The sequence below is a fragment of the Canis lupus genome, chromosome 19 (assembly GCF_003254725.2).
Source record: "Canis lupus dingo isolate Sandy chromosome 19, ASM325472v2, whole genome shotgun sequence".
Classification (NCBI taxonomy): Eukaryota; Metazoa; Chordata; class Mammalia; order Carnivora; family Canidae; genus Canis; species Canis lupus.
The window spans coordinates 46,612,681-46,636,671 of NC_064261.1; the positions used below are offsets into that span (position 1 = coordinate 46,612,681).

The 23,991-nt window shown below is 35.4% G+C and overlaps 1 protein-coding gene and 1 long non-coding RNA gene across 5 annotated transcripts in view; one reads left to right on the forward strand and one right to left on the reverse strand.

The window, feature by feature from the left end:
* Window positions 1-23,991, forward strand: part of ARHGAP15 (Rho GTPase activating protein 15) — a 608,969-nt gene that overhangs the window by 504,953 nt on the left and 80,025 nt on the right. The window lies entirely within an intron of this gene.
* Window positions 10,899-22,587, reverse strand: LOC112649148 (uncharacterized). The gene is made up of 2 exons (XR_003129481.2): window positions 22,277-22,587; window positions 10,899-11,860 (listed from the first exon to the last, which is right to left on the reverse strand). It is a non-coding gene; the product is annotated as an uncharacterized LOC112649148 (long non-coding RNA).

Here is a 23,991-nt window from a genome sequence, read left to right on the forward strand (position 1 = left end):
ACTTTCCTCAGATGTTTGGAATTCCTTAGTGAATTAAGTCAAGGTTTTTGTCTTCCTTTCCCGTAGTCTTGTATACTCTAGTTAATAAGCATTGTCCAGCTCAAGAGCCTAGTCAAATGAAGAAAACCGAAAAGCACCTTTGCCTTGTTTCAAGGAAGATAAAATTAAAGATCTTGTTACGTAGCAAATCCTGATCGGCAATACAATTCATTGGGTGTTGATGAGGATTTCTATAATACTGGCGACAAAATTAAATTCTTGCGTTAACTTGTCATTTCTATAGGCTAGTAGTCAATGTACCTCTCTGTAATGTAAGTTTTGAAATCTAATTAGTTATTATTCTATTACCAAAACCCTTAAAATATTATCCTCAAAATTAACTCCAGAGTATGATTACACAGCACTCATCTCATGGCTCATTTTCACTTAAATCAGCACATTCCCATATGTTGTCCATTTTTGCGAGGCTAGAGATACTTTTCCATGGTGGCCTGGAAGAGTCTTGGAGGAAAACCCTATGTCTCAATGCTCTAAGTAGATTTTTAATACAAAACTGTCAATTGCTAATGCCTTGTCATCAACAGAAAAAGTCAAATGCAATGGATTCACTACAATATATAGATTTCCCGGTTTTACCCAGAGGAGGACAAGGTACATTTAAGTTTGGTTGCTATTGTTGTATGTTTCTGATTAAAGCTATAGTAGCTACAAGCAAAAGTGCTCAGTATTAGAGCTATTCATATGGATTTTTTTCAGCTGTATTAAGGTATTAAAGTACACATTTAGTATACAGTTTGATGTTTGACAAAATTTGACATATGTATACAGTGTAAAATCATCACCATAATCAAACTCATGAGCTCATCTTTCACCATAAAAAGTTTCCCCACACCCTTTTAGAATTCCCTGTCTCTACCCATGGTGCCCATCCCACATAACAAACGATTTGCTTTCCGATATTATAATTTGCATTTTCTGAAGCACTATATAAGTAGAATTATACAATAGGTGCTCTTTCTCCGGTTCCCTTGTTTTTTTTAAAAAAAGTCTTTTTTTTTTTTAAACACAACATTTTTATTTATTTATTCGAGACACACACAGAGAGAGAGAGGCAGAGACACAGGCAGAGGGAGAAGCAGGCTCCATGCAGGGAGCCCAACGTAGGACTCGATCCCGGGTCTCCAGGGTCACACCCTGGGCCAAAGGCAGTGCTAAACTGCTGAGCCACCCAGCTGCCCTCTCTGGTTCATTTCATTCCAACAATAACTTGACAATTTATTGAGGTTGTATATATTGAGAGTTTATTCTTTCTTATTACAGTATCTACTGTATGACTATATCACCATTTACCATCAATTTACTGTTGGTAGACATTTGGATTGTCCAGTTTTTGGTTATTAAAGATAAAATTGCTATGAACATCTATATATTAGTCTTTGTATAGATATATGGTTTCATTTCTCTTGTGTAAATATCTAGGACTAGACTGGCTAGTTCAGTTGGTGGATGCATATCTTTTTTTTCTAAGGTTTTATTTTTAAGTAATCTCTATAACCAACATGGGGCTTGAACCCACAACCCCAAGATCAAGAGTTGCATGCTCTACTGACTGAACCAGCCAGGTACCCCTGGATATGTATCTTTTTAACTTTATTTTTAACTGCCAAACTGTATTTCAGAGTAACTATACCATTTTTCATTCTCACCAGCAGTATAGGAGAGTTGCAATTTCTCCACATCCTTACCAACACTCGAGGAGGCCAGTCTTTTTAATTTTGGCCATTCTAATAGGTCTCTAGAAGTATCTCCCTGTGGTTTTTATTTTCATTTCCCTTTATTGCATGCCAATAATGTTGGGCATCTTTTTATGTGCTTACTGGCCATCATTATGTCTTCTTTGGTTAGGTGTATGTTCAAATTTTTTCTCATTTTTATTGGGTTGTTTGTTTTATGATAAGAGTTTCGAGGCTTGTTTATGTATTCTAGATATGAGCTTTATATCAGATATATGCTTTGGAAATATTTTCTCCTAGTTTGTGTCTTCTCAGTTCATTCTTTTGGCAGTGAATATCAAAAAAGAGAAGTTCTTAATGTTGATGAAATTCAATCTATATTTTTTTTCATTTGTGGATGTTTTTGATGTGATATCTAAGAAATCTTTGCCTTATCTCATGTCACAAAGATTTTCTTCTATGTTATCTTTCAGAAATGTTATGGTTTTAGATTTTTGCATTAGATTGATGATCCATTTTGAATTCACTTTTGTGTAAAGTTGAGAGGTATGAATCTAAATCCATTCCTTTTTGCATCAGATATTCAATTTTTCCAGGAATCTTTGTTGAAAACTATCTTTTTTCACTCAGTTGCTTTTTCACCTTTGTCAATAATCTGTTGTTCATATAATGGTAGATTTCTTTTGGGACTATTCACTTTGATTCATTGATCTACTTATCTAACTCAGTGCCAGGACCACACTTTATTATTGTAAATTTATAATAAATCTTAAAATCAGGTAATATTGGGATGCCTGGGTGGCTGAGCGTCTGCCTTTGGCTCAGGTCATGATCCTGGAGTCCTGGCATCAAGTCCCGCATTGGGCTCCCCCCAGGAAGCCTGCCTATCCCTCTGCCTATGTCTCTGCCTCTCTCTCTGTATTTCTCATGAATAAATAAATATTTTTTTTAAAAAGGATCAGGTAATGTTAGTTTTCCAACTTTGTTCTTTTCAAATTTGTTTTTGCTATTCTAATTTAGGAGCCAGCATATTGCTTTGTTTTGTTTTGTTTTGTTTTTCTCTAAAGGGACAGAGAGTAACAGTTTAAGGTTTACAGGCCATAGTTAAGTGTTCAACTCTGACATTGCAATGAAAAAATAGTCATGGGTAATATTTAAACAAAGGACATTGCTCTGTTTCAATAAAACCTTATTTACCAAAGCAGGCAACAGGCTGGAAGTATACTGTAGGTCATAGTTTCCTGACCCTTGTAGGTCCTTTGCATTTCCACATGAATTTAGAATCAACTTGTCAATTTATTAAAAGGTCTGCTGAGATTTTGATTGGCTTTGAATTGAATCTATAGAATAATTTGGGAAGAACTTACATTTTAACAATCTGGAGTCTTCTAATCAACGAAAAGATTGTATCTCATCATTTATTTAAATCTTCTTTAATTTCTCTCAGTAATGTTTTAGAATTTTCATTATACATATTTTATACATCTCTTGTCAGATTTATCCTTGAGTATTTAATACTTTTCATTGTTATTATAAATAGTATTTCTTGTTATTATAAATAATATTTCTTATTTCAATTTCTGATTGTTTATTGCTTCTGTATAGAAATACAATTGGTATTGTGTTTTGTTTATATTCTGGAACATTGTAATACCAAATTGTTGGTTCTGATGGTTTTTTGGCACATCATTGGATTTTCTACATGTATGACTATGTCATCTTTGAACTAAAACAATATTACTTTTCTATTTCTTACTGGTTGCATTTTCTTTCTTTTTCTTGCTTCGTTGCATTGACTAAAACCTCCAGCACAATGTTAAATAGAAATAATGAGTGTGGACAACTTTGTCTTTTTGCTTTCTTTAGATAGAAATCATTACTCCTTCACCATTGTGATTCCAACTATAGGTTTTTCCTTCTCTTCCATCCATAGTTGCTGAGAGTTTTTGTTAAAGTAGATGTTGAATTTTGCCAGAAGTTTTTCTGAACCTATTGAGATGATCATACATTTTTTTTTCTTTTTTACTTTGCTAATACAATTATTTACATTGATAGATTCTTTTCAAAAGCTAAACCAAACTTGCATTTCTGGACCAAATCCCATTTGTTCACAATCTATTATCTTTTTCTGTATTATTGTGTTTCATTTCCTAAGCTTATGTTTAAATTTTTGCATCTATGTTCATGAAGGATATCATTCTTTAAGTTTTTTCCCCTTATGATATATTCGTATGGTTTTGTTGTTCACTATTGGGATAATTCTGGCCCTAGTATAATGAATTGAGACATGCTCTTTATCTTCAATATTGTGAGAAAGTTTTGACCGAATATTCAACTTCTTTGCTAGATACAGAACCATTCAGGTTACCTATTTTTTCTTCAGTTAGTGTTGGTAGATTTTGTCTTTTAAAGAATTTCTCTATTTCCTCTGATTTGTTGAGTACATTGGAATACATTTTTCCATAATGTTTTCTTATTGTTTTTTTAGTGTCTGTAGAATCGATAGTGATGTCACTTCTCTCATTCCTGATTGTACTAATTAGTGTCTTCTATGATTTTTTCAAGATCAAGACAAAGGAAGGATGCATCAAAGGGAATACAAATATTTAGGAAACTGATTAGAATTTGAGAAATGTGAAATAAAAGAGAAAAGAAATAAGACATCCTCAGGTAGTAATCATTGTGCCCTCAGACTGGGTTAGCATCCTCCAATCCTAATCCTTTCCCTCATTTATAATACTTATATTAATTTTCTGTATATAATTTGGGGAAAGTAGTTATTTAACACCTATTTTATTTACTTCCATAGCACTAGAAGAGAGTAGAGTACCTGGCACATAGTAGATGCTCGAAAGTTATTTCCCGAATGTGTTATGAATGAATTAAAAGAGTTACTTACCATGTTTAGAAAGTTTTTCTATGATTCACTATGGAATCTGACTTTTATCCTTAGGGTAGTCACTCCAAATTCACTGATGACTTTAAACAAGTGAAAGACATATTGAAATTTGCAGTGTGACATGTATATTTAGGGCATGGAAGGTCATAGACAAAGGAATACTGGGGATGGGAGGTAGTTAATAAGGAGCCATTGGTTACTTAAGGAATATTTGTAGAAAAGAACTTATAGAATTTATTTGAATACATACCACAGAGAATGAGGGGAAATTAGATGTAGAGAATGAGAGAAAAAAGGAAGTAGAACATATTCTCAGTAATTCGGGTAATTTGTTGGATATGTGCCATTAAGTAAATTGAGAAATAATAGAGTAAGAGAAACCTTTACACATTTCAAACAGACAGGTGCCCAGGTGTTACCTATATATGTCACCACCTTGATTCTTTTTCCTTGAAATTATTCTCAAAGAAGTTGCCATCGCTTACTTTTTAAAGTATAAGTATTTTGATATTATGCAATGATGCTCTCAATTCATTAACTAACTGTAAGGACAAAAGCATGGTCAAAATTTAGAACAAGGATTCTGAAAAATCTGTAGTTAAGGTAGTAATTTCTGTAGGGCCACATTTTAAGGAAAAAGTATGATGTTATGGAAAGAGGATGGGCCTTGTAATCAGGCCAACTTGGATTCAAATGTGGGACTTGCCACACACTGTGAGACATTGTGTGGCAAGTAACCAATGCTCAGTGTGTCAATGTCCTCATCTTTAAAATGGGCATGTTACTCCAGACGATAGGGTTTTTGTAAGTGTTCTTATAAGCATGGATAACATCAGCTGTGTACTTTCTGTCATGAAGATTGGCATTGTGAAGTGTCAATTTCCCTTTCTCCCCCCTAATAAAGAGTTGATTTTAGGATCAAGGGTTTTAGCTTTTATATACTACTGCCCAACTGTGCTACGTCACTGCCTGGTGGTATGAAAGACTTTCCAAATCGTTAAAAAAATCATAACTTACCACCCCACTTGGAAGAAGTAAGTATATAGACTGAAAATATGAATCTGTTTCATCCTACTTATATAAATCAGCAGTTTCATTGTCTTTCCCTGTAGTCATTCTCATTGAGGAAGCCCAGCGTGACAGGTGAAGCAGGAAAAAGTTTGAGAAGAAAGACAAAGCAGCTCAGCATTCAGTATGGCTACTTTCTGGATTTATTTTAACAACTGGAGAATATCTTTTGGTTTTCTTCTTGGACCAGAGACCATTAACTTTTATGCAATGTGTGGTTTTACACTCACTGCGGGTCTGGTTTAAGCGTGTTCTAATTCTGAACTGATTAAGTGCAGCTTGATTTCTGGATGGCAGTTGTTTATAAGTTATAATAGTTTTCTTAGTTATTGTGTTGGAATCCATAATGATGCTTACCTTGCATATAAAACGATGTCTTTGTCTGCAGAAGTCATCTTTGACCACAATACCCACAGGTCTAGGCTAAAAAGACACCACAAATGGCTGAAAGTGTCAACATAAATAACTATCAATAAAGATTATGGAATATAGCAAAAGCATTTGGCTTTTATCTCGCTAACCTATCAGAGCTAACTGTATGGCTATTATTGTCACAAGGGATGCTCCCAGTTTAGCTACATAGAGTACTTATAAAGTGCCCATCACCATGGTATCTAAACACTTGGGCAATCTAATTAGGCTAGTCCAATTACTTGTGTAGAAGTAGAAAAGGTGCACTTCCTTATATTCCACTCCACTGGAACCAATTTGATTGTGTTTTTAAAAGCAAGAAAAGCCTTCTGTGAGAATAGCTTTCTAGGCCTCTTGTTCCAAGATTAAAAGCCTGTCTGGGTAAAGAAATGACTGTTTCCTATTCCTGAAGGTGATAATGTTCGGAATCAAGCTACTCTCTTGTGGTAGAAAACACCACAGCCCAGAGATCTTGATTGAGAACATTCTACTCCCTTTTCTGTTGAACTTCACTCTGGGGGCAGGTAACTGAAAAGTACTTTCTAAAAGCAGTTCACCTGAAGGTGAATTATATCCAAAGACCTCCTTGGTGAGAAAGCAGTGTTCTCGCCTGGCCTATGGAGTCAGAGTCCTTCTCCTCCTCTCTAGGAGATTTAAATGGGTCAGACCTGAGTTTAACCTTGATAACTAAAGCCTCCCCTAGATTTTTATTTCTAACAGACAAGAACTTAGGGCATATTTTCTGGTGTGTGTATATCTGTGTGTGTGTGTGTGAGGAGTGGGTATTAGCTATGCGTACAGTCACTAATAGGTATTTTTAGAATTTAAAGTTGATCAAAATATGTTAAAAGCTGTTTCTGTGCCCTGAATTAAACTGAGAATACCATGTTTATGTAGAAAAATAGTATATTGCTAATACATACCTGTGGATAAAGAATAGTTATCCTTTTGTTCTGCCAAGACTTTTCTCTGAAATATATCACTAATTCAAGCTGATGGGAATCTAACTTATATGATGTTTTATTTTATTATATTTCTCATAATGAGGTAGCAGTCAAGTCAACATGGTCTGTAATGTTTCAAAATATAATTTAAATTTTCCTAGAACTAACATTTACCTTGAAAATGGGTAGACTATTATTTTGCTCTTTGGTCAACCCATCTATATTGTGCACATTATATTGCTTGTTGTTCAGTTCAGTTTTTTAGCAATTTTATTTCCTCTTTGTCATCTCCAATGTCATTGAGTCTCTACATTGATTTCTTCTAATTATTGTGGCACTGGACATAATTATGAGTCTTAAGTTGATTTTCCTTCAGTGCCTCCACTCTTCTGATCCCATTCTGTTAGTTTGGCGTTTCTCTTTTATAGATCCATTCTTAGTAGTAAGACTTTTCTCTCTGTCATGTACATTTTTTGGGGAATATCTGAGTTCGTTGAACATATGTCTGTGTAGTCACATCAGTTCCTTTAGCTAACTACTCCTTTCCTTTCTCATCAGAAGCATTTGCAATTGTCTTCTCAGAATTCTCTTTTTTTTAGAGTGTCCTATTCTTGAGCCATCTTCCTATACAGAAATTCTCACCAAGGGATCTTAAACAACTTTTTTCGCTGGTCACTAAAACAATGGATGTACTTATTAAACATCTACTTCATGATAGGAATTGTATGTATATTATCTTGTTTACTCTCTAAACTATCTCATAAGGTAGGTTAATTAGTACCAGTATAAAGACTGGAATTCAGAGAAGACAAGAATTGAAGTAACAGACAAGATGGAATTTTAGGTATATATATATATCTGGTTTAAAAACCTGTATTCTCTAATTATTCTCTACTATAAATCAGAGAAAGTTAAGTATCCCTATGTCACTATCAAATACTATGTCAGCTGGGTTGTATTTTGGCTGCAATCGATGGAAAATCAGCTTAAAGCAATGAGGAAATTACTGGCTCAGGTCGCTAGAAAGTGTTACTTGAGATAGGCTGAATTAAAGGACTTGTTGATACAAGGATTCAGAGATGGAGTCACAGACTCAGCGCCTTTCAAGAGCTGTTCTACTATGTACAGGGCTGGCTTCGTACTAATGCTAATTAGCCCTCATTGTGCAGGATGAACAGAAGCAGCAAGACAAACCACGTCCTTCCTCTGTTACACCTGATGAGAAGCAGAGGAGCACATGTGCCAGAAATCTGAACAATTTCTTTTCACCTAATTTATTTGAATTATATCACATACTTATTTCTTAATATAGCCAGGAAAAGTACATTGATGAAGTAATTCATCAATTAATGAATCTCAGATCAAGGACTGGGATCTGCTAATGATGAGTCATATAGTAGATCCCTAAAGACAGGGATCTACATAATAGAATTCTGTTTAGAAGAAGGAGAGGAGGATCAAGTCAGGATAGGCAAGCAGTGGGTATCTTCAGTCCAACCCATTGACTCAACACTCAAATGCCACTCTTCTGTTACCTTTGAAGCGTTCATACCTTCAAGGGACACTCTAAAAAGGTTCATACCTTTCAAGTTTGAAACCACTTGCCCATCTCCAGAGCTTCACAAGGCAACCAACCATAGCTGGTTCCAGGAATCTGAGGCTTGTGCTTAATTTTATTTTTCAGGTGTAATGTGACTTCTCTAACTAACAGATAGCTACTTGCCACCAAAGCGTTTACCACTCAAGAGTAGGGAAAGAAGGACTAACTACAACTAACATCTCTATTTGTAAAAGTGAACAATGGAAAGAATGTGGTAGTTCTTGTCCTGTGGAATATGTGATAGTCTCCTGAGGAACAAGAGTGTGAGTTCCATGCCCTGGCTGTGGAGTGACTTTCTGAGTCAACCAATCTGGCAGCTCCTGATTCCACTTTCTGGGAAAATCTCGCTTATTCATGATCTTCCATGGCTGACAATTGAGAAAGGTATGGTGAAGGATATCCCTCAGCAGCATCTTCACCCCTAGGGACTCTGGGAAATTGAAAGTAGTTGTCTGTCCTAGTCATATGTAGGCTTATTTGGCAATAAATCCCTTTTAAAAGCTGAGAACACTTCTGGTTTAAATAAATGGTTGGTTGCCTTGTCACTTCTTGTCATTTATATCAGCTTTCAATAATTTTGGAGATCTTTTGTGGTCATATTCTGGAAATTTCAGTCTCTTCTGTGTTCTGCCTATTTCTCTGGTGCTCTGTTTAATTAATGCTATCTTCATCTTAAAACAGTTATCAAGAGAAATTGAAGGAGTAAATGGGTATTTTTCTCCTGGAAGGGCATTAGAAGTAGCCAACACAGACCAAGATGGCCTGTGCCTCTGGTTCCAAAATACCACAAACCTGAGTCTAACCAATTTTTTTTGCTGCTGTGTGACAAGAATAATTACAAATTTCAAGCCTGAATGATGGAGTCCTTAGTGCCTCCTCACAAACTACTACATTCAAACTTTCCTCTGTGTAAAACCTGTTATTTAACATATACTTGATTCTGTTTTTAAAAATTACACGTATTACTTTCTCCCTCGTTCTTCTACATTCTGTATAATTCTTCAGTTCTTGAATGCCTTTCCAGCTGGTAATTAGTTCTTCAGGAATTCTAGGAGAGCCAATGGGGATATCAATTGCATTTATGAAAAAGATGATTTTGCTGATATTACGTTCAACCAAATTTCAAAGTTCCGTATTTGTGGGCAGCATTCAGGGGACCAACAAAGAGATATTTACCCTGAGAAGCTGAAGCATGATTAGTGGCTTAACAGAGCCAAGGACTGACATGTTGAAAAAAGGCAGGACTTTATAAAAAAAAAATTATGAGAACAGAATCAATCCTAAAACACACAGCTTATGAATTAAGGGGAAAACATCAAGAAATCACTTATTTAGAGTTAGAGCTGCATGAATTCCAATGGGTTGCACAAATGTGACGTATCTCCACTGGAGTTATTTTTAGATTTCCAAAGTAAGCACTAAATTGTCATGGAGAGAACATGATAGAAACCTACCATATATGTTTCCTTGAGAGAAATCCAATCCCTGACCTCTTATCTAGAAATAGTAACAACAAGGAGAATTGTTGATGACCATTAAATAACATAGGGATGTGTCTTAATTTTATCTCATCCCACATTGTATTCGTTTTCTATTGCTGCTACAAGAACGTAATCACTTATTATCTTACAGGTCTGGAGCTTGGTTAGAAGTCTGACAAGGGTCTCAATGGGTTAAAATCAAGGTTTTCGGAAGGTCTGTGTTCCTTTCTAAAGACTCTAGGGAAGAATTCATTTTCTGGGCCTTTTCTTGCGTATAAAAGCCTACTACATTCCCCAGCTCATGGCCCCTTTCCTCCATCTTCAGAACCAGCAAGACACAGCGGTGTCTGGATTTCTCAGAATATTCCTTCATATTCACCATCTCCCTCTGACCACAACTAGAAAATCTCTGCTTTTAAGGAATCGTGATTAGATAAGGCCCACCCAGATAACTCAGGATAATCTCCTCATCTCAAGGTCCTTAATTTAATCACATCTGCAAAGTCTTTTTTGCTATGAAGATAACATCTGCATAGGTTCCCAGGATTAGAACATAGGCGTCTTTGGCGGTCCATTATTCTGCCTACCACACATGTTAACCAGGATATCACATTGCTTAAATGATAAATACTTGAAATCCTGCATTGTTCTTGCACAAATTAATGGAACAAAAAATGTGTAGTCCGTGTCAGCTATGAAAAAAAGAGAAGTAAGAGGAAATGAGGAGGGGTACAAGGGTACAAAAAAAAAGAGACTCCCCACTTAAGGACTATGTATTTTATTATGAAAATCTGATTATCGATAATAACTACTTTGAAAATACATGCAGAACAGAGAGGCATGTTGACTTAATCTTCAAGAAAATGCAATTTATCATAATTTGGAATAAATCATGATAAAAGTTCAGATAAGAATAAAGCTTTGAAGAGAAGCAAAAAGGGCTTGAGGTGTGCTTTGTAGATTGAGTAAAATTGGAATGGAGAATAGTTAACACTGTTGTTAAACCTATATGCAGACTAACTTTCAAGTCTCATGGGATAGAAAATACTGTGGAGATATTCATCTGAATCTTGACAATATGTTGATGTGACATTCCCATCGCCTCCTAAAAGGTTTCCTCACTGTCTTGATTCTATTTTCTTTTTATTTTCAATCATTGTATTGTGTTTAGCATACAGAGCAAAATTTGGCGACAGCTTTGCGTTCTGAATGACTAATGAATTGTTCATCTGTGTGTAGGATCTCCCTGGTGCAAACTCTGTGTGAGTCTCTATTCCTCCCTATTCAAAGATGACATCGTTGATTGTGGTGATATTACCCATGTATGCAGATCCAGCTGAAAAGACAAATGAGAGACCAACATTCCTTTCTAAAACCCCATGCCCTTAAACTATGTCCTTTGTTTGCAGGCGCAATCTGCTGTTTGACAAGTCTGTATTCTGATTCTTCCTTTTTATGCAGCCTACATGGCGATCTAGCTCTGAATAAGACGCCCTGTTCCTTTTTCTGCTGTGGTTCTGTCAGTTATTTTTGTCTCAAGAAGGCCAGAGTTCTGATGTACTTGTGGTTCAAGTCACCCTTATTCCAATTCTTTGATGAGCAATTCCAACTTTCTCTTCGAAGCTGAATACACAGACAATTCCTTAAAGTCAAGGGTACAGGCCACAGAGGCCCATAGAATCATTCAAGTTCATAACCTAAAACTTGGTTCCCAGCAGCACTTCCTAAACAGGAGGAATGAGAGAATAATTAAATCCATATGAGAATAAAATATAATTTCCAATATATTCTTCTTTCCTCTATGAAATATCAGAATTTTAATTGTTTCTGGATATTGGAATCATAGCTAAGTTGAAAATTTACATTTCTCTCATGCCTCAGATCCCTGAGTTTAGATCTTAAAATGCTAAGTATGACTAACATTTACTGAGCATTTATTATGTACCGAGTACTAATCTAAGTACATTAAGTGTCAATTTAAGCTGTACAGCAATCCTAAGAGCAGGTGCTATTGCTATTGTTATTTTACAGAATAGAAAAATTGAAGTTTAGCAAAGTTATCCTTGTTTCCTCGGGAGAGGGACTGGCATTCAAACCTTATTTAGCCACTAAACTACACTGCCTCGCCCATGTCTCTTATCTTAGAGCATAGTTGGACACCAATAGGTTACCTAAAGCAGAATGGAGCCCAGTGAGAAAAAGTAGACTTAGAACTAGTGCCTAGAACAGTGTCTGGAACACAATAGGTCAAAGGAATGAATGAATGAACAAACTAAACTTATCCTGTCATGGGTCAAACACTTGAAGACAGATACAATGTAGGAATCACTTGGAAATCCAAAAAGTTAGTGAGAGTAACAACCGTGATTGTTGAACACTAGCTATATAGCGCAACTGTGCTACAGGCTTTCTATAAAGTCAGGGTAACTTAAACGGCACCTATCACTCACACCTTTTTAAAATAAGGAAACTAAAGCTCAGAAAATTTATGTAATTTGTGGAGCCAAGATTTAAATCCAGGTCTCTCTGGTTCCAGGAGCCAAGGACTTAACCTCTGGTGCGCTCATAGGCTTCAGTCCAGCGGGATTTCAAGCCTCCATCAGGAGATATATCACATGAAGCCATCAGGGCAAATGTAACATTAGGTTATATTTTATCATTCACACAAACAACTGACAGGAAGAGGACCACAAGGCTCTAGTTACCAGAGGGACCCAGGATATGTCTGATCTCATCACCAACACGTAGAGTCAGGCAGAAAAGGACCAAGTGGAAGGAAGCCCAATGTATCCCACTGAAATTAAGTCTCGGCTGAGACAAGAAGCAAAGGTGACATGCCATTTAGGTAGCATATGTGAGCTATGCAGTCTAGAGTGTCTTAAATGTCCACTACTACTTAAAGTCAGGTCAGACCTTAGACACCAAGGAGAAACTGAGCTCACTGGTGGCAGTTAATTGTTCCATGATGGACAGAAGAGACAAGAACTCTTTTAGCCTCCTCCTAAAAAGGCCCTTGTTGCTCCTTAAAGTTCTTAGAGCAAATGCTGCATCTGTTCCCAACCTCATTCCAGCTCCCTTTATTTATATCACCTATTTTTTTTCTCTCCCTTATAGTGCAAAGACCTCACCTCTCTCTCTGTGTTTCTCCTGCTATTGTGATTCTTCTTGGTATCAACATATTTTCTGTGTAATATGTATCATACCTTCTATCGGAAGTTGAGACAGTACAAATGATAAAATCCGAGTTTGAAGATTCGTGAGACTGACAACTGAATCAGCTTGTGTTCGCTTTTTCTTAGTCATGCCGCCTACCAGACCAGCAGAAAGTCAGTGCAAAAGACACAGAAAATCAACGATACACATGAAGGTGTTTCCACCTGCCCCTGCCTATTCCATGCAACAGCATACCACAAATTTCATATTTTCAACAGCTTGCACATAGAGAGGGATCCAACAGATCACTGGAGATCAGACTCTGTGGGCATCCTATTATTTTCACCATTTGGCTGCTGGTGGTGATCACATCATCTTTCAAGGTCACCTTACAGTATTATTTCTTTCTGTGCCAGTTACACCTATCAAGCTCCTCAATGTCTCTTATTCCAATATCACATCCCCTTCAGGAAGCAGGACTGGCCCTGTCCTATCAATGAAATCTAAGGAAACTGAATATTATATATCAACCTTTTTATATATTTTTTTAAAAAAATATTATTTTGCGTATTGCAGGTTTCTAAAGATGAACCTATTATCTCTATTTAATCAGCAGGTAAATTGACCTGACTTACTAAACCAAATGGGTTAATTGAGGTTAAAACATCAAGTTCAGGCCAAAGAAAACCATTGGCAGAAATTACTAGAAAATAATTCTCAGGAATACTCATTAGTTCTTCTGGCTTTAACTACACTACCTCCTTTCTACAACTATATTTTCTTTGAGAACAATGTGTTAATGGCATGCCTACTGAGAAAATGATGTGTGAGTAAGCTAAATAAAATAGTCTTGTTATTGGTTGAACAATAATTGAACATTACTGTGAGCAATGTTCATACATTATAATGCAATGAAGAAGCAGCTTTAGGTTTTGTTTGAAGGGTCCTTTTGTGAAACCATTATTTTGGTTCAATAGTCAAAAGTTAGGCTTTATTAACTAGTCTCTTTACATCAGTGGGGGATTGGTTTCTAGGTACACACGTGGTTCTCTGAGTATTTCTAATTGAATGGCTACTGGAAGGAGTAGCTCCTTTGAATGTGCCATTAGTAATGGCTCTTTTTGATATATCAGAGCAGTTGGATACAATGCATCATTTCTGATTTAGGAGATAATTTTGCCTTTAATTATAAAAGTAAAGGATTACTGGGGCATCTCAGTGGCTCAGTCAGTTAAGGGTCTGCCTTCGGTTCAGGTCATGATCCCATCGTCCTGGGATCAAGCCCCACATCAGGTTCCCTGCTCAGCAGGAGCCTGTTTCTCTCTCTCCCTCTCTTGCTCCCCCTGCTTGTGCTCTCTCACTCTCTCTCTGTCAAATAAATAAATAAAGTATTTTTTTTAAAAGTAGATTATTGATTTAACTAAAGAGCCTCATATGTATGGACATCTTAAATAAGATTATGCTAGAGGGGGATCCCAGCAAAATTTGGGGGTATTTAAAGAAATGACAAATTTATAGGTGTCCCACTAAAACAATGATGGCAAAGGAAAAAGTCAAGTAGTTTGTTTCAGAGATGATCAATAGTCAGCCATTATTATTATATAGCCTTGCCTTCAGTGTGTTTGGCTGTGGGTAATTCCATGAAATCAGATTGTCTATTATTTATTTTCATCTCTATGTAATCTTTAAAGAGCTAATCAAGCAGTCTATTCAACAACCTTCTAATACTTTATTTGGAATGCTTTGATTTTCTTAAATATAATAAAGAATATTTATATAGGTAAATTCATATCAATTTTTTGGTGTGATCTCAAGCCAAAAATGTTCTCCTCTTGTAACATGGCTGAAGATAAGAAAATTATCATTAGTGACCTACTGAGGACTCCATGACATAAACTTCATATAAGGTTTTATATATACCACAAATAGTGTGTACTTCATGATATTTTTATTAACAGAGAAGTAACTATAACCTAAGCCATTCCATGCCTGCTCTAATAAAAATAATATTTTCCCTAAATAGAGGGAGATGAAGAGCATTATTTGAGACTGATTAGTAAACTTTTATTTCAGAAGTACTACCACAACTAATGGATATTAAGAGCCAAAATATGAGGCAAATCTCCTGTATACACATGTCAGAAGATCCAGATAATTTTTAAGTTAACTAATGGACTTCACTACAAATATTACATGATATATTCAGTATTAGTGATTTTAAAATTTAGCCAAAAAGGTACACTTGCATTAAACTGGTTCTATTTATTAATTTATTAATTAATTTATTTATTTAAAAACTGATTCAATTTAATAAGAAAGGTACAGAACCTCAACTTAGCCCCATTGATTCAGGAAATGAAGGAAATACTGAGCCACTAAGCCAGAATACTTTTCATATGAGATTGGGTGCTCTTCCATTTGCCATGGTATCTTTAATGGTCCAGTCTGAGAACAAGTTAAATCAATATTTACATTCATTTATTTTGCCTACAATATAAATATCCAAGGGCAGTGGTAAAACACATAATTTAGAATTTGTTTAAGCTCTAATTTGAATACAAGCATATCAAGAAGTTATTTTGCATTCTTAATCTTTGATTCCAGAAAATTTGAGCTTAAAAACATAGATCAGAAAGACAGTGTTTGCTTCTCTACATAATGGAATAACTGCTAATGAACTCTCCCTCCCACTCTAAACAACTAATGCAATTTGACAAAACATAAGAGGCCTTAATGACATATCATCACAATGATACAATGAAGATGGCTAGAGATGTAAAGAAGCAAAAGATACAGCCCACCATCGAGAAAAAAGCAGAGAACAGAATCAGAACTTAAGATGACCATGACAGTAAAATTAACACATAATGATTTTAGAACAGCTATTATAAAAACATTCAAAGACTTAAGGGAAACATGGCCTTATTGAGTAAACAGATTGAAAACCTCAGCATAGAAATGTAGGATAGAAAAACAAAGAGAGGAAAAGAAAAGAAAAAAAGAATAGTACCTAATGGAAGTCCAAGAACTGAAAAGTTCTATATCTGAAATAAAATTTACTGAATTGGCTTACGAATAGATAGGTATTTACAATATAAAACATCAGTGAACCTGAAGACTTGTAATAGATATTATATATTATAGATATCTATTTTACATATATATTAGGGGGAAAATGACCTAAATATCCCAAATTTGATGAAAAACTTCAACTTAAATCCAGAAATTTCGGCAAATCTTAAATAGATAATATATGAAAGGAAAGCAAAAACCCTAAAAAATAAATTTGAACTTAAAGCCAAAGATGGAAATAAACATTTTTAAAGTTTACAAAGAAATCAAAATATGATTTATGCATATATGGTACCTACATGAATTGTGACTGACTTCTCACTAAATACAAAAGTAAAACATCCTTAAACTGCTGAGTAAAAATCAATACAGTGTCTTACTATTTCTATTCAAAATTCTACAAAATTTCCAAGCCAGCACATAAGAAAAAAAAAAAATTGGAAAAATAGCTCACAGATGACATTATTATTTGCATAGAAAAATCTAAGGAATGTATGAAAAACATTACTGGAAATAATAAGCAAATTTATAAAAGTCATAGGATCAAGATCAGTAAAGAAAAATGATTGTATATCTGTATGCAAGCAAGCAGCAAACGATTAGAAGTTGAAATTTTAAGGATTTAAATTAAAAATTACATCAGAAACTAAAACATTGCTGAGAGAAAATTTGAGAGACCTAAATAAATGAAATATACAATGTTCATGGATTAGAAGATTCAATACTGGTAAGAAGTCAGCCCTACTTAAATTGACCAACACATTTAACACAATCGAATTTCAAACAAGCATTTTTATAGACATTGATATGTTGATTCTAAAATTAATATGAAAATGAAAACAGCATGGAACAGTCAAAACAATCTTGAAAAGAAGAAAACAATCAATGGGAAAGAAGAAAAGAAAAGTCTTTTCAACTTTTCAACAAATAAAACTAGAGCAGTTGATTAGGAAAAAAAAAAAAATCTGTGGTTCCGACCTCATATACACAAAATTAATTTAAGATTGACTATAAACTTAAAGGTAACATCCAAGTATTCATAGGTACACATTGTAGAGTACCTTCGAGACCTGAAAGTAGGCAAAGTTGTACTTGTTTTTGTTTTGTTTTGTTTTACTAATCTCTATGCCCAATGTGGTGCTTGAATCCACAACCCTGAGATCAAGAGTCACGTGCTCCACCCACTGACCCAGCCAAGCACCTCTAGGCAAAGATCTTTTAGACAAGGCATAGAAAACAATAACCTTAAAAGAGAAACTTGCATTGGACTTTATAAAAGTCACCATTAAGAAAATAGAAAGCAAGCCACAAATTGGGGGAAAAATGCTAATAACACATATATCTGACAAAAGCTTCATATAAAAAGGTAGGATATAAAAATATCTTTCAAATCAAACAACCCTATAAAAATGGACAGAAGATTTAAACAGACCTTCACAAAAGAAGACATACAGATGGTCATTGAACAGGAAAATATGAAAAGTCTATTGACATTAATAGTCAGGTCATCAGAGGAATGCAAATTAAAGCCACAATGGAAAAAAAAAAAAAAATAAAGCCACAATGAAATACAACTTTACCTCATCAAATGACTAAAATTAAAAGGATGAATAATCCCAAATATTGGTGAAAATAGCAACTAAAACTCTTGTACATTACTGAGGAAAGTATAAAATGACACAATAATTTTAGAAAAACGTTAGGCAGTTTCTTAAAAATTGAACATACTCCTACCTAAAAGAGTATGACTCAAAAATTGTACTTCTACTTATATACCCAAGAGCAATTAAAAAACATTAATCAACTAAAAAGCTTGTACAAGAATTTACAAACTTTTCTTTTATTATAGCCCCAAAACTTTAAAATGACTCCTACATTGTTGGTAACATTAGTGCATACATTTGTCAAAGCTAATTAAATTGTACACGTAAGATTTGTGCATTTAACTGTATGAATTTTACCCCAACTTTCCTTCAACTAAAAACAACAAAGTGGTTTGTTTCACTATTGTTAACCTCTTTTGATTCTACATACTTCCCATAGTTATCTCCTTCATCGTTTCCTTAATCCTGATGGTTCCAATGATTCTAAACTTAATTCAGAGCCTCTGAAAGTGGTGGAGACCCAGTCTACCAGTTAGTTAGGCAAAACTCTTAAAGCAATGGAAGGAAATAGGAAATTTAACCTGATGAACCTGCCTCGGAATTTCTGTGTTATGAACATAAAATTTTGGAACACATGGTTGGCGTACTTAGTAGCTAAATCATGATTTTCAACGCTAGAATCAGTGAGAATGTGCCTAGTAAACCAGGGAATGTATATTGTTCTATTTACTGGACTAGGGAATGAAAAAAGCTCCTTGATTATTGGAACCCTCAGCTCCACTTTCATGAAGCCTCTCTGGATTCTCTCAGATAGCTCTATTTTTCTTCTTCAAATTCCCATAGAAATTTATACTTCTTTACTGTGCTTTGCATTTTAATTATGTCCATGTTGTATCACCCCTTCCTGGTCGGTATGCTCTTGAGGCTAAAAACTGTTTATTATCTCTGTCATTCATAGCACCTAATGTTATTTAATTTAGATCAGGAGCTTGGTAAAGGTTTTAAATATTCGATGGATTGAATTTGATTGGACTAGATGAAATAACCTTTATAGATAATAGAGTCACAGGTCAGGCAATATGAATAGGGATCTGAAGAATTAAATTCATTTGTGTTATCATAATAACAAAGTTATTGAAGACTCACCCTGGGAAGAAACTGAGCTGAGAAATTTTTAAAAATCAAAGATAAAGAAGGTATAGTATCTTCATTCAAAGTCCTATCATGCTGTCAGAGAAAAGACAATGTGTATAATTGATGTACAATAAAAAAGTGGAAAGTGTTGTGAAAAAAAGAGAGGGAGATATTAACACCTATGAAAATTCAAAAAGGGAAGAATATGGTTGCCTCTATTTTGACTCTTCTGTTGGAGAGCCTTGCTATCCATTACATCGAATTGAACTCATGTTCAGTGTAAGTATGCTGGGAAAGCCAAAGTAAATTCTAGTAAGAAGTTCTAGGGATTCTTTTGTCATAAAGAGAAAACCTTTTATAGAGGAGAATGTTCAGCATTCCTTCTAGAAATCAAGTGTGAGTGAATGGAAATGATGTCAAATTTTTTTTCCCCTTTCTTCCTGACAACAGAGACCACAAGCATGTGAGGAGCTCTGGTTTTTAATTGCATTTTTGTCCCTAACTTGATAGATGGCTTGGTCATTCACATAAGCCCTGTGTAACACATAGCCTTTGCATCTATAAAATTAGAGAATAGGACAGAATGGTTTTCAGGATCAAACTCAACTCTAAAAATGTCACAATTCTATGTTCTGTGGCTTTATGATTCTAATTATATCTGATAAGATCTTTCATGTGATTTGGTGATTGGAATGAGGTAGTCAGGTTTCCCAAACTTCATTGATCTGTATGCTAATTTCCTTGATAATGTTTTCAATAATACCAATGTTAAATATTTTTTTCTGAAAATCAAATGACTTCGTATTTAAATATATTTAGCATTGTCCTAAGTAATAATGTGCATGCAAGCATACATTTGAAGTGTTATATTTTCCTAATGCTCATTAAAATAAAAACATAACCATTAAATTTGTCCCTTGGCCACTAATGATACTGTATTCTACTTTAAGAAAAACTACTTCACCATACTAAGAAAGACTTATCCAATGTCTCTGGCCGTTGACGCTCAATCATAAATGTTATCAGAAGGGGTTAACCTATATGCAGCAGTATCTATAAAGACTAAAAAAATATATATGGAGCACTCAATCAGAATCTTCTAAATCCTGAGATTCAACTCTTAAGTGGGTATGTGCATTACCTGGAAAACAATTTGCAAAATAGATTTTTAAAGTTCAGAGTAAATTGGAGAAAAGGCTACATTACATTTGAACCTTAATAAATACTTAATAACCCATAAGACAAATAGCCATGAATTACTAGAATGATTTCAAGCACAGTGCTTCTGCATAGAGCAGGTTGGCTCTCTTATTTTTGCTCATTATAAAATAGGAGTTATAATACTGCAAAGTTTATTAGCTCTGTTGATTTGTGTATTTTATAAAATAAGACATTTGAATAATATGAAACCAGAACCATTAGGAAAATCTATTTCCCCTCTCTTCTTTCTCTTCTCTATCTAGTCTCCCCTGCCCAAGATAGCTGTAAAATGTCTTTCGCATAGAGAGGGAAAAAATGTGAAGATTCCTCTAACTCTGTTCTCTTTTATAGAGATTGTTTATTTCTTGAGTGAGAGGTATATGTGTGTGTGTGTGTGTGTGCATGCGCACGCGCGTGCATGTGTGTATGTGTGTGTGTGTGTACAAGCTTAGGTCCTCAGGTGGAACCGTGGTTCCTGTGCTTTCGTCCTCGAAGCTGTTTTTCTGGAAGGGAATGGAGGCAGCTGTGTTTACAGCTCAAGTCTTGGCATACATTTACCAGAATCTATTATTCATATCATTCAGTATCAGGGAGAGATCTCAGGCCACCTGTCTATCTGACAAATTCACCCTTTTGTGAGCTTTCTGTTCATAGCAAATTATGTTCACATTGATGAATTGAGTTTTTATGAGCATTGCTAACTAACATTCTCACAGAAGGCCAGGGGCAAGAGCCTGCAAGTGTTGCTGGTCCACAAGTAAATGATAAAAAAAAAAAAAAAAAAAAAAAAGAAAGAAAGAAAAAAATGGTAGTGTTTAAAGACAATTTGCCATGGAGGGATAGTTAAATCATTTGGCAGTGCCTTAATATTTATAATTCCAAGACTTTCCATAAATTATTGCAAATACTTTACTTATAACAAACAAAAACACAGGAAAAATCCACACATTAATTTTCTCTGTGGCATAGAATATTAAAAAAAAAAATTGTTCCACATTTTGACAGGTAACCATTGACCAGGGCAAAACATGGAGTGGTTGAAGTATGCCCAGCATTAATAAATCCAGCAATTTTATACTATAATGTGGAAAACTTGCAGCAATTATGGCTTAAATTCCAGATTCGTATTTCCATAGATACAAAATGGATTTTTTTTTAATCTCTAGAAATCCTATACTGGTTATAAAGCTAAGCCATGTGGCATGAGTTAAATAAATGAGAGCAATCTTTCACAAAAGACTAACAGAAATCCTTCTAAATGGTGGGTGGGGAAATACCCTACGTTCATGATAGAAATGAAGATTTCCTTCAGGTTACATATAGAATTGGTTCTTCTCTCGGGCTTCTGAGAGAAGTCCCCTGCATTTATTCTGACTCTTATTCTGCATTTCATTTAAAGCTGCTGAAAAAGAGGAGAGAATTTCACAAGAAAGACACATTCTAGTTTTACTATACCTACATTTCAAAGCTCTAATTCAGAATCTACTTAAAATGACAAACCTGCTTGGGTGGCAGATCAACCAGTCAGTGTGCATTTGAACTAAAAATTTTAAGCAGCAAAACAAATTTTACAGCATAGTGAAGAATCCCATCAATAAAAATCCATGTTCTCGGTTCACTACAGAACTGTGACCCTGTCATCCCCAAAGTCAGATTATCACCTTTGATAAAGTACGGTCTTATTCTCTTAAGTCTTAGTAAAAGTCAGTGGAAAATTTCTAAGCTCTTCACAGTAGCCTGCCAAAATGTGTCAGACACATCACCTTTCAATGCAAAGACACCATAGCACAAAGAACACTTGGCATCATCCCTTGAAAATGCACACCTTTCGGAGGAGCAAATGGGAAGTGTAGTCTGTTAAACACCATATGTGAGGGAGCCGCACCAGTCTCATTTCTCCTTCCAAATGCTACAAGCTGCTACCTCGATGTGGTGTGTGTGACTCTGGGACAAAACTGGTGACAGCCAAGTGCCTACCTGGTCCCAATGTCAGGAAGCCTGTTGACCACTTGACTGTACTGCTCCGTATGCAACTACGTTTTTGTACCCCTGAGAAATAGACTGCCTAGGCCTCTATGTCAATGGACTAGCCTACGTGACACTTGCAGACGTGCCAGTGGTGGCCATTGCCCTCAGAGATTGGGTTTGCCATCCTTAAGCTACGGGGAGATGCAGAGGCAGGCAATTAGAACCCTTTTTCTTTTGTTGTTTACTTTTCCTTCTGGTCTAAATATATTACAGATAGATGTTTATGTCTTATCAAGAAGAAATTTTGAGAGAGTCATGGCAACGGAATGTTGCAATCACAGGTTTGACTGGAATTCTCTGTGGTAAGCATGGTGACCATTCATCCCAGATCCCCTGTACTCGTTGCGTTTTCACATGGTCCGTCCTTTTTTGCAACCCTGTTCCTAGTTTCATTCAGAAAATATGGAAAAATGCAGCTTTAAGGCAACAGGACACATTCGCCTTCAACAATTTCTAGCTGCAAGAGAATGGAAATTAACACGGGAGATGGGGATTGAGGGTTTTCATCGCTAAGGAACCCATTTGAGATACAAATGTGCACTCTTTGGTGGCAAAGGCATGGCAGGCAGCATTCTGCAGCTCGGTGCCACATGCGTAGAGGCAAGCAGCTGAAGGACCACCATTTTGCTCTCTGGAACTGCTACTGCATTTCAAGCATTGCTAGAAGGCTGAAAGTTGGCTGCAGCTGGCAGAGCATTGTTCTTTTTTTAACCCATGTGATAGGTATCTTCAACAGTGTCAAACAAATTTGTAGAGCTGGTGATTAGTTGCCCAAAGAGCATAATGTATGCATTATTAATTAAAGAAGGTAAGTTTGGCTAATTGTCATTTCTATACAGTAGCAGTGCACTAAGATACATTTTAACAATCTATAAATAATTGATAATTTTTTTTCTTTCATCTTCCTTCCTAGTTTGCATAAAACTAATGACTTGGTAAATGTTACTCACTTCAAAATATTCCAACGCTTCTATGAAAATTAAACTAACACTGTAACCTTAGCAAATAAGAAGATTTTTTTTCTCTTCTATTGCAGGTTAAAAAAAGATAGGAAATATAACACTTGCAACAAAAATGTGATTCTGTGAAATCCAAATGAGAATCATAAATAATATAAAATCAGCATTAGGAGTGTGACTCTAACAAATAGGATTGACTTTTAAAATAGGAAGATTCGTATGTGTACAGCCACGTATACATTCCAGTCACCCCAAAGTCTTGCTTGTTCAGCTTTCAAGAGCCTCAAACTATGACCCAAAGGTCTGCTCCAGGATACCGTCCACGCCTGGCGCCGGTGTTATAATACCTACTAACAGCTACATGAATATTCTTTTAAATCTGGTTGGCAGAGGACACGAGATTTTTCTCAAATGAGATGTTCGAGGGTCGTTTCTGTAAGCCTCGTTGATTTGACTCTACCACCTAGCCCGATCCTTGTAGCAAGAGATTTACTGCAGCAAAAGTATCTACTCCTCCTTTTTTTTTGAGGAGCTCTCTGTTATTTTTACAAATCCACAATCTGTCAGTCTTGTGTAATAGCATAAGAGCTTACTCTCTAATTTTCAATGCAACTGAATACATTCTCGGAGTTATTGATGGCACTATAATTTCACGTTTATTTTGTTTGGAATACATTGTGGTTAAAAAAGGATTTTTTAAGAAGA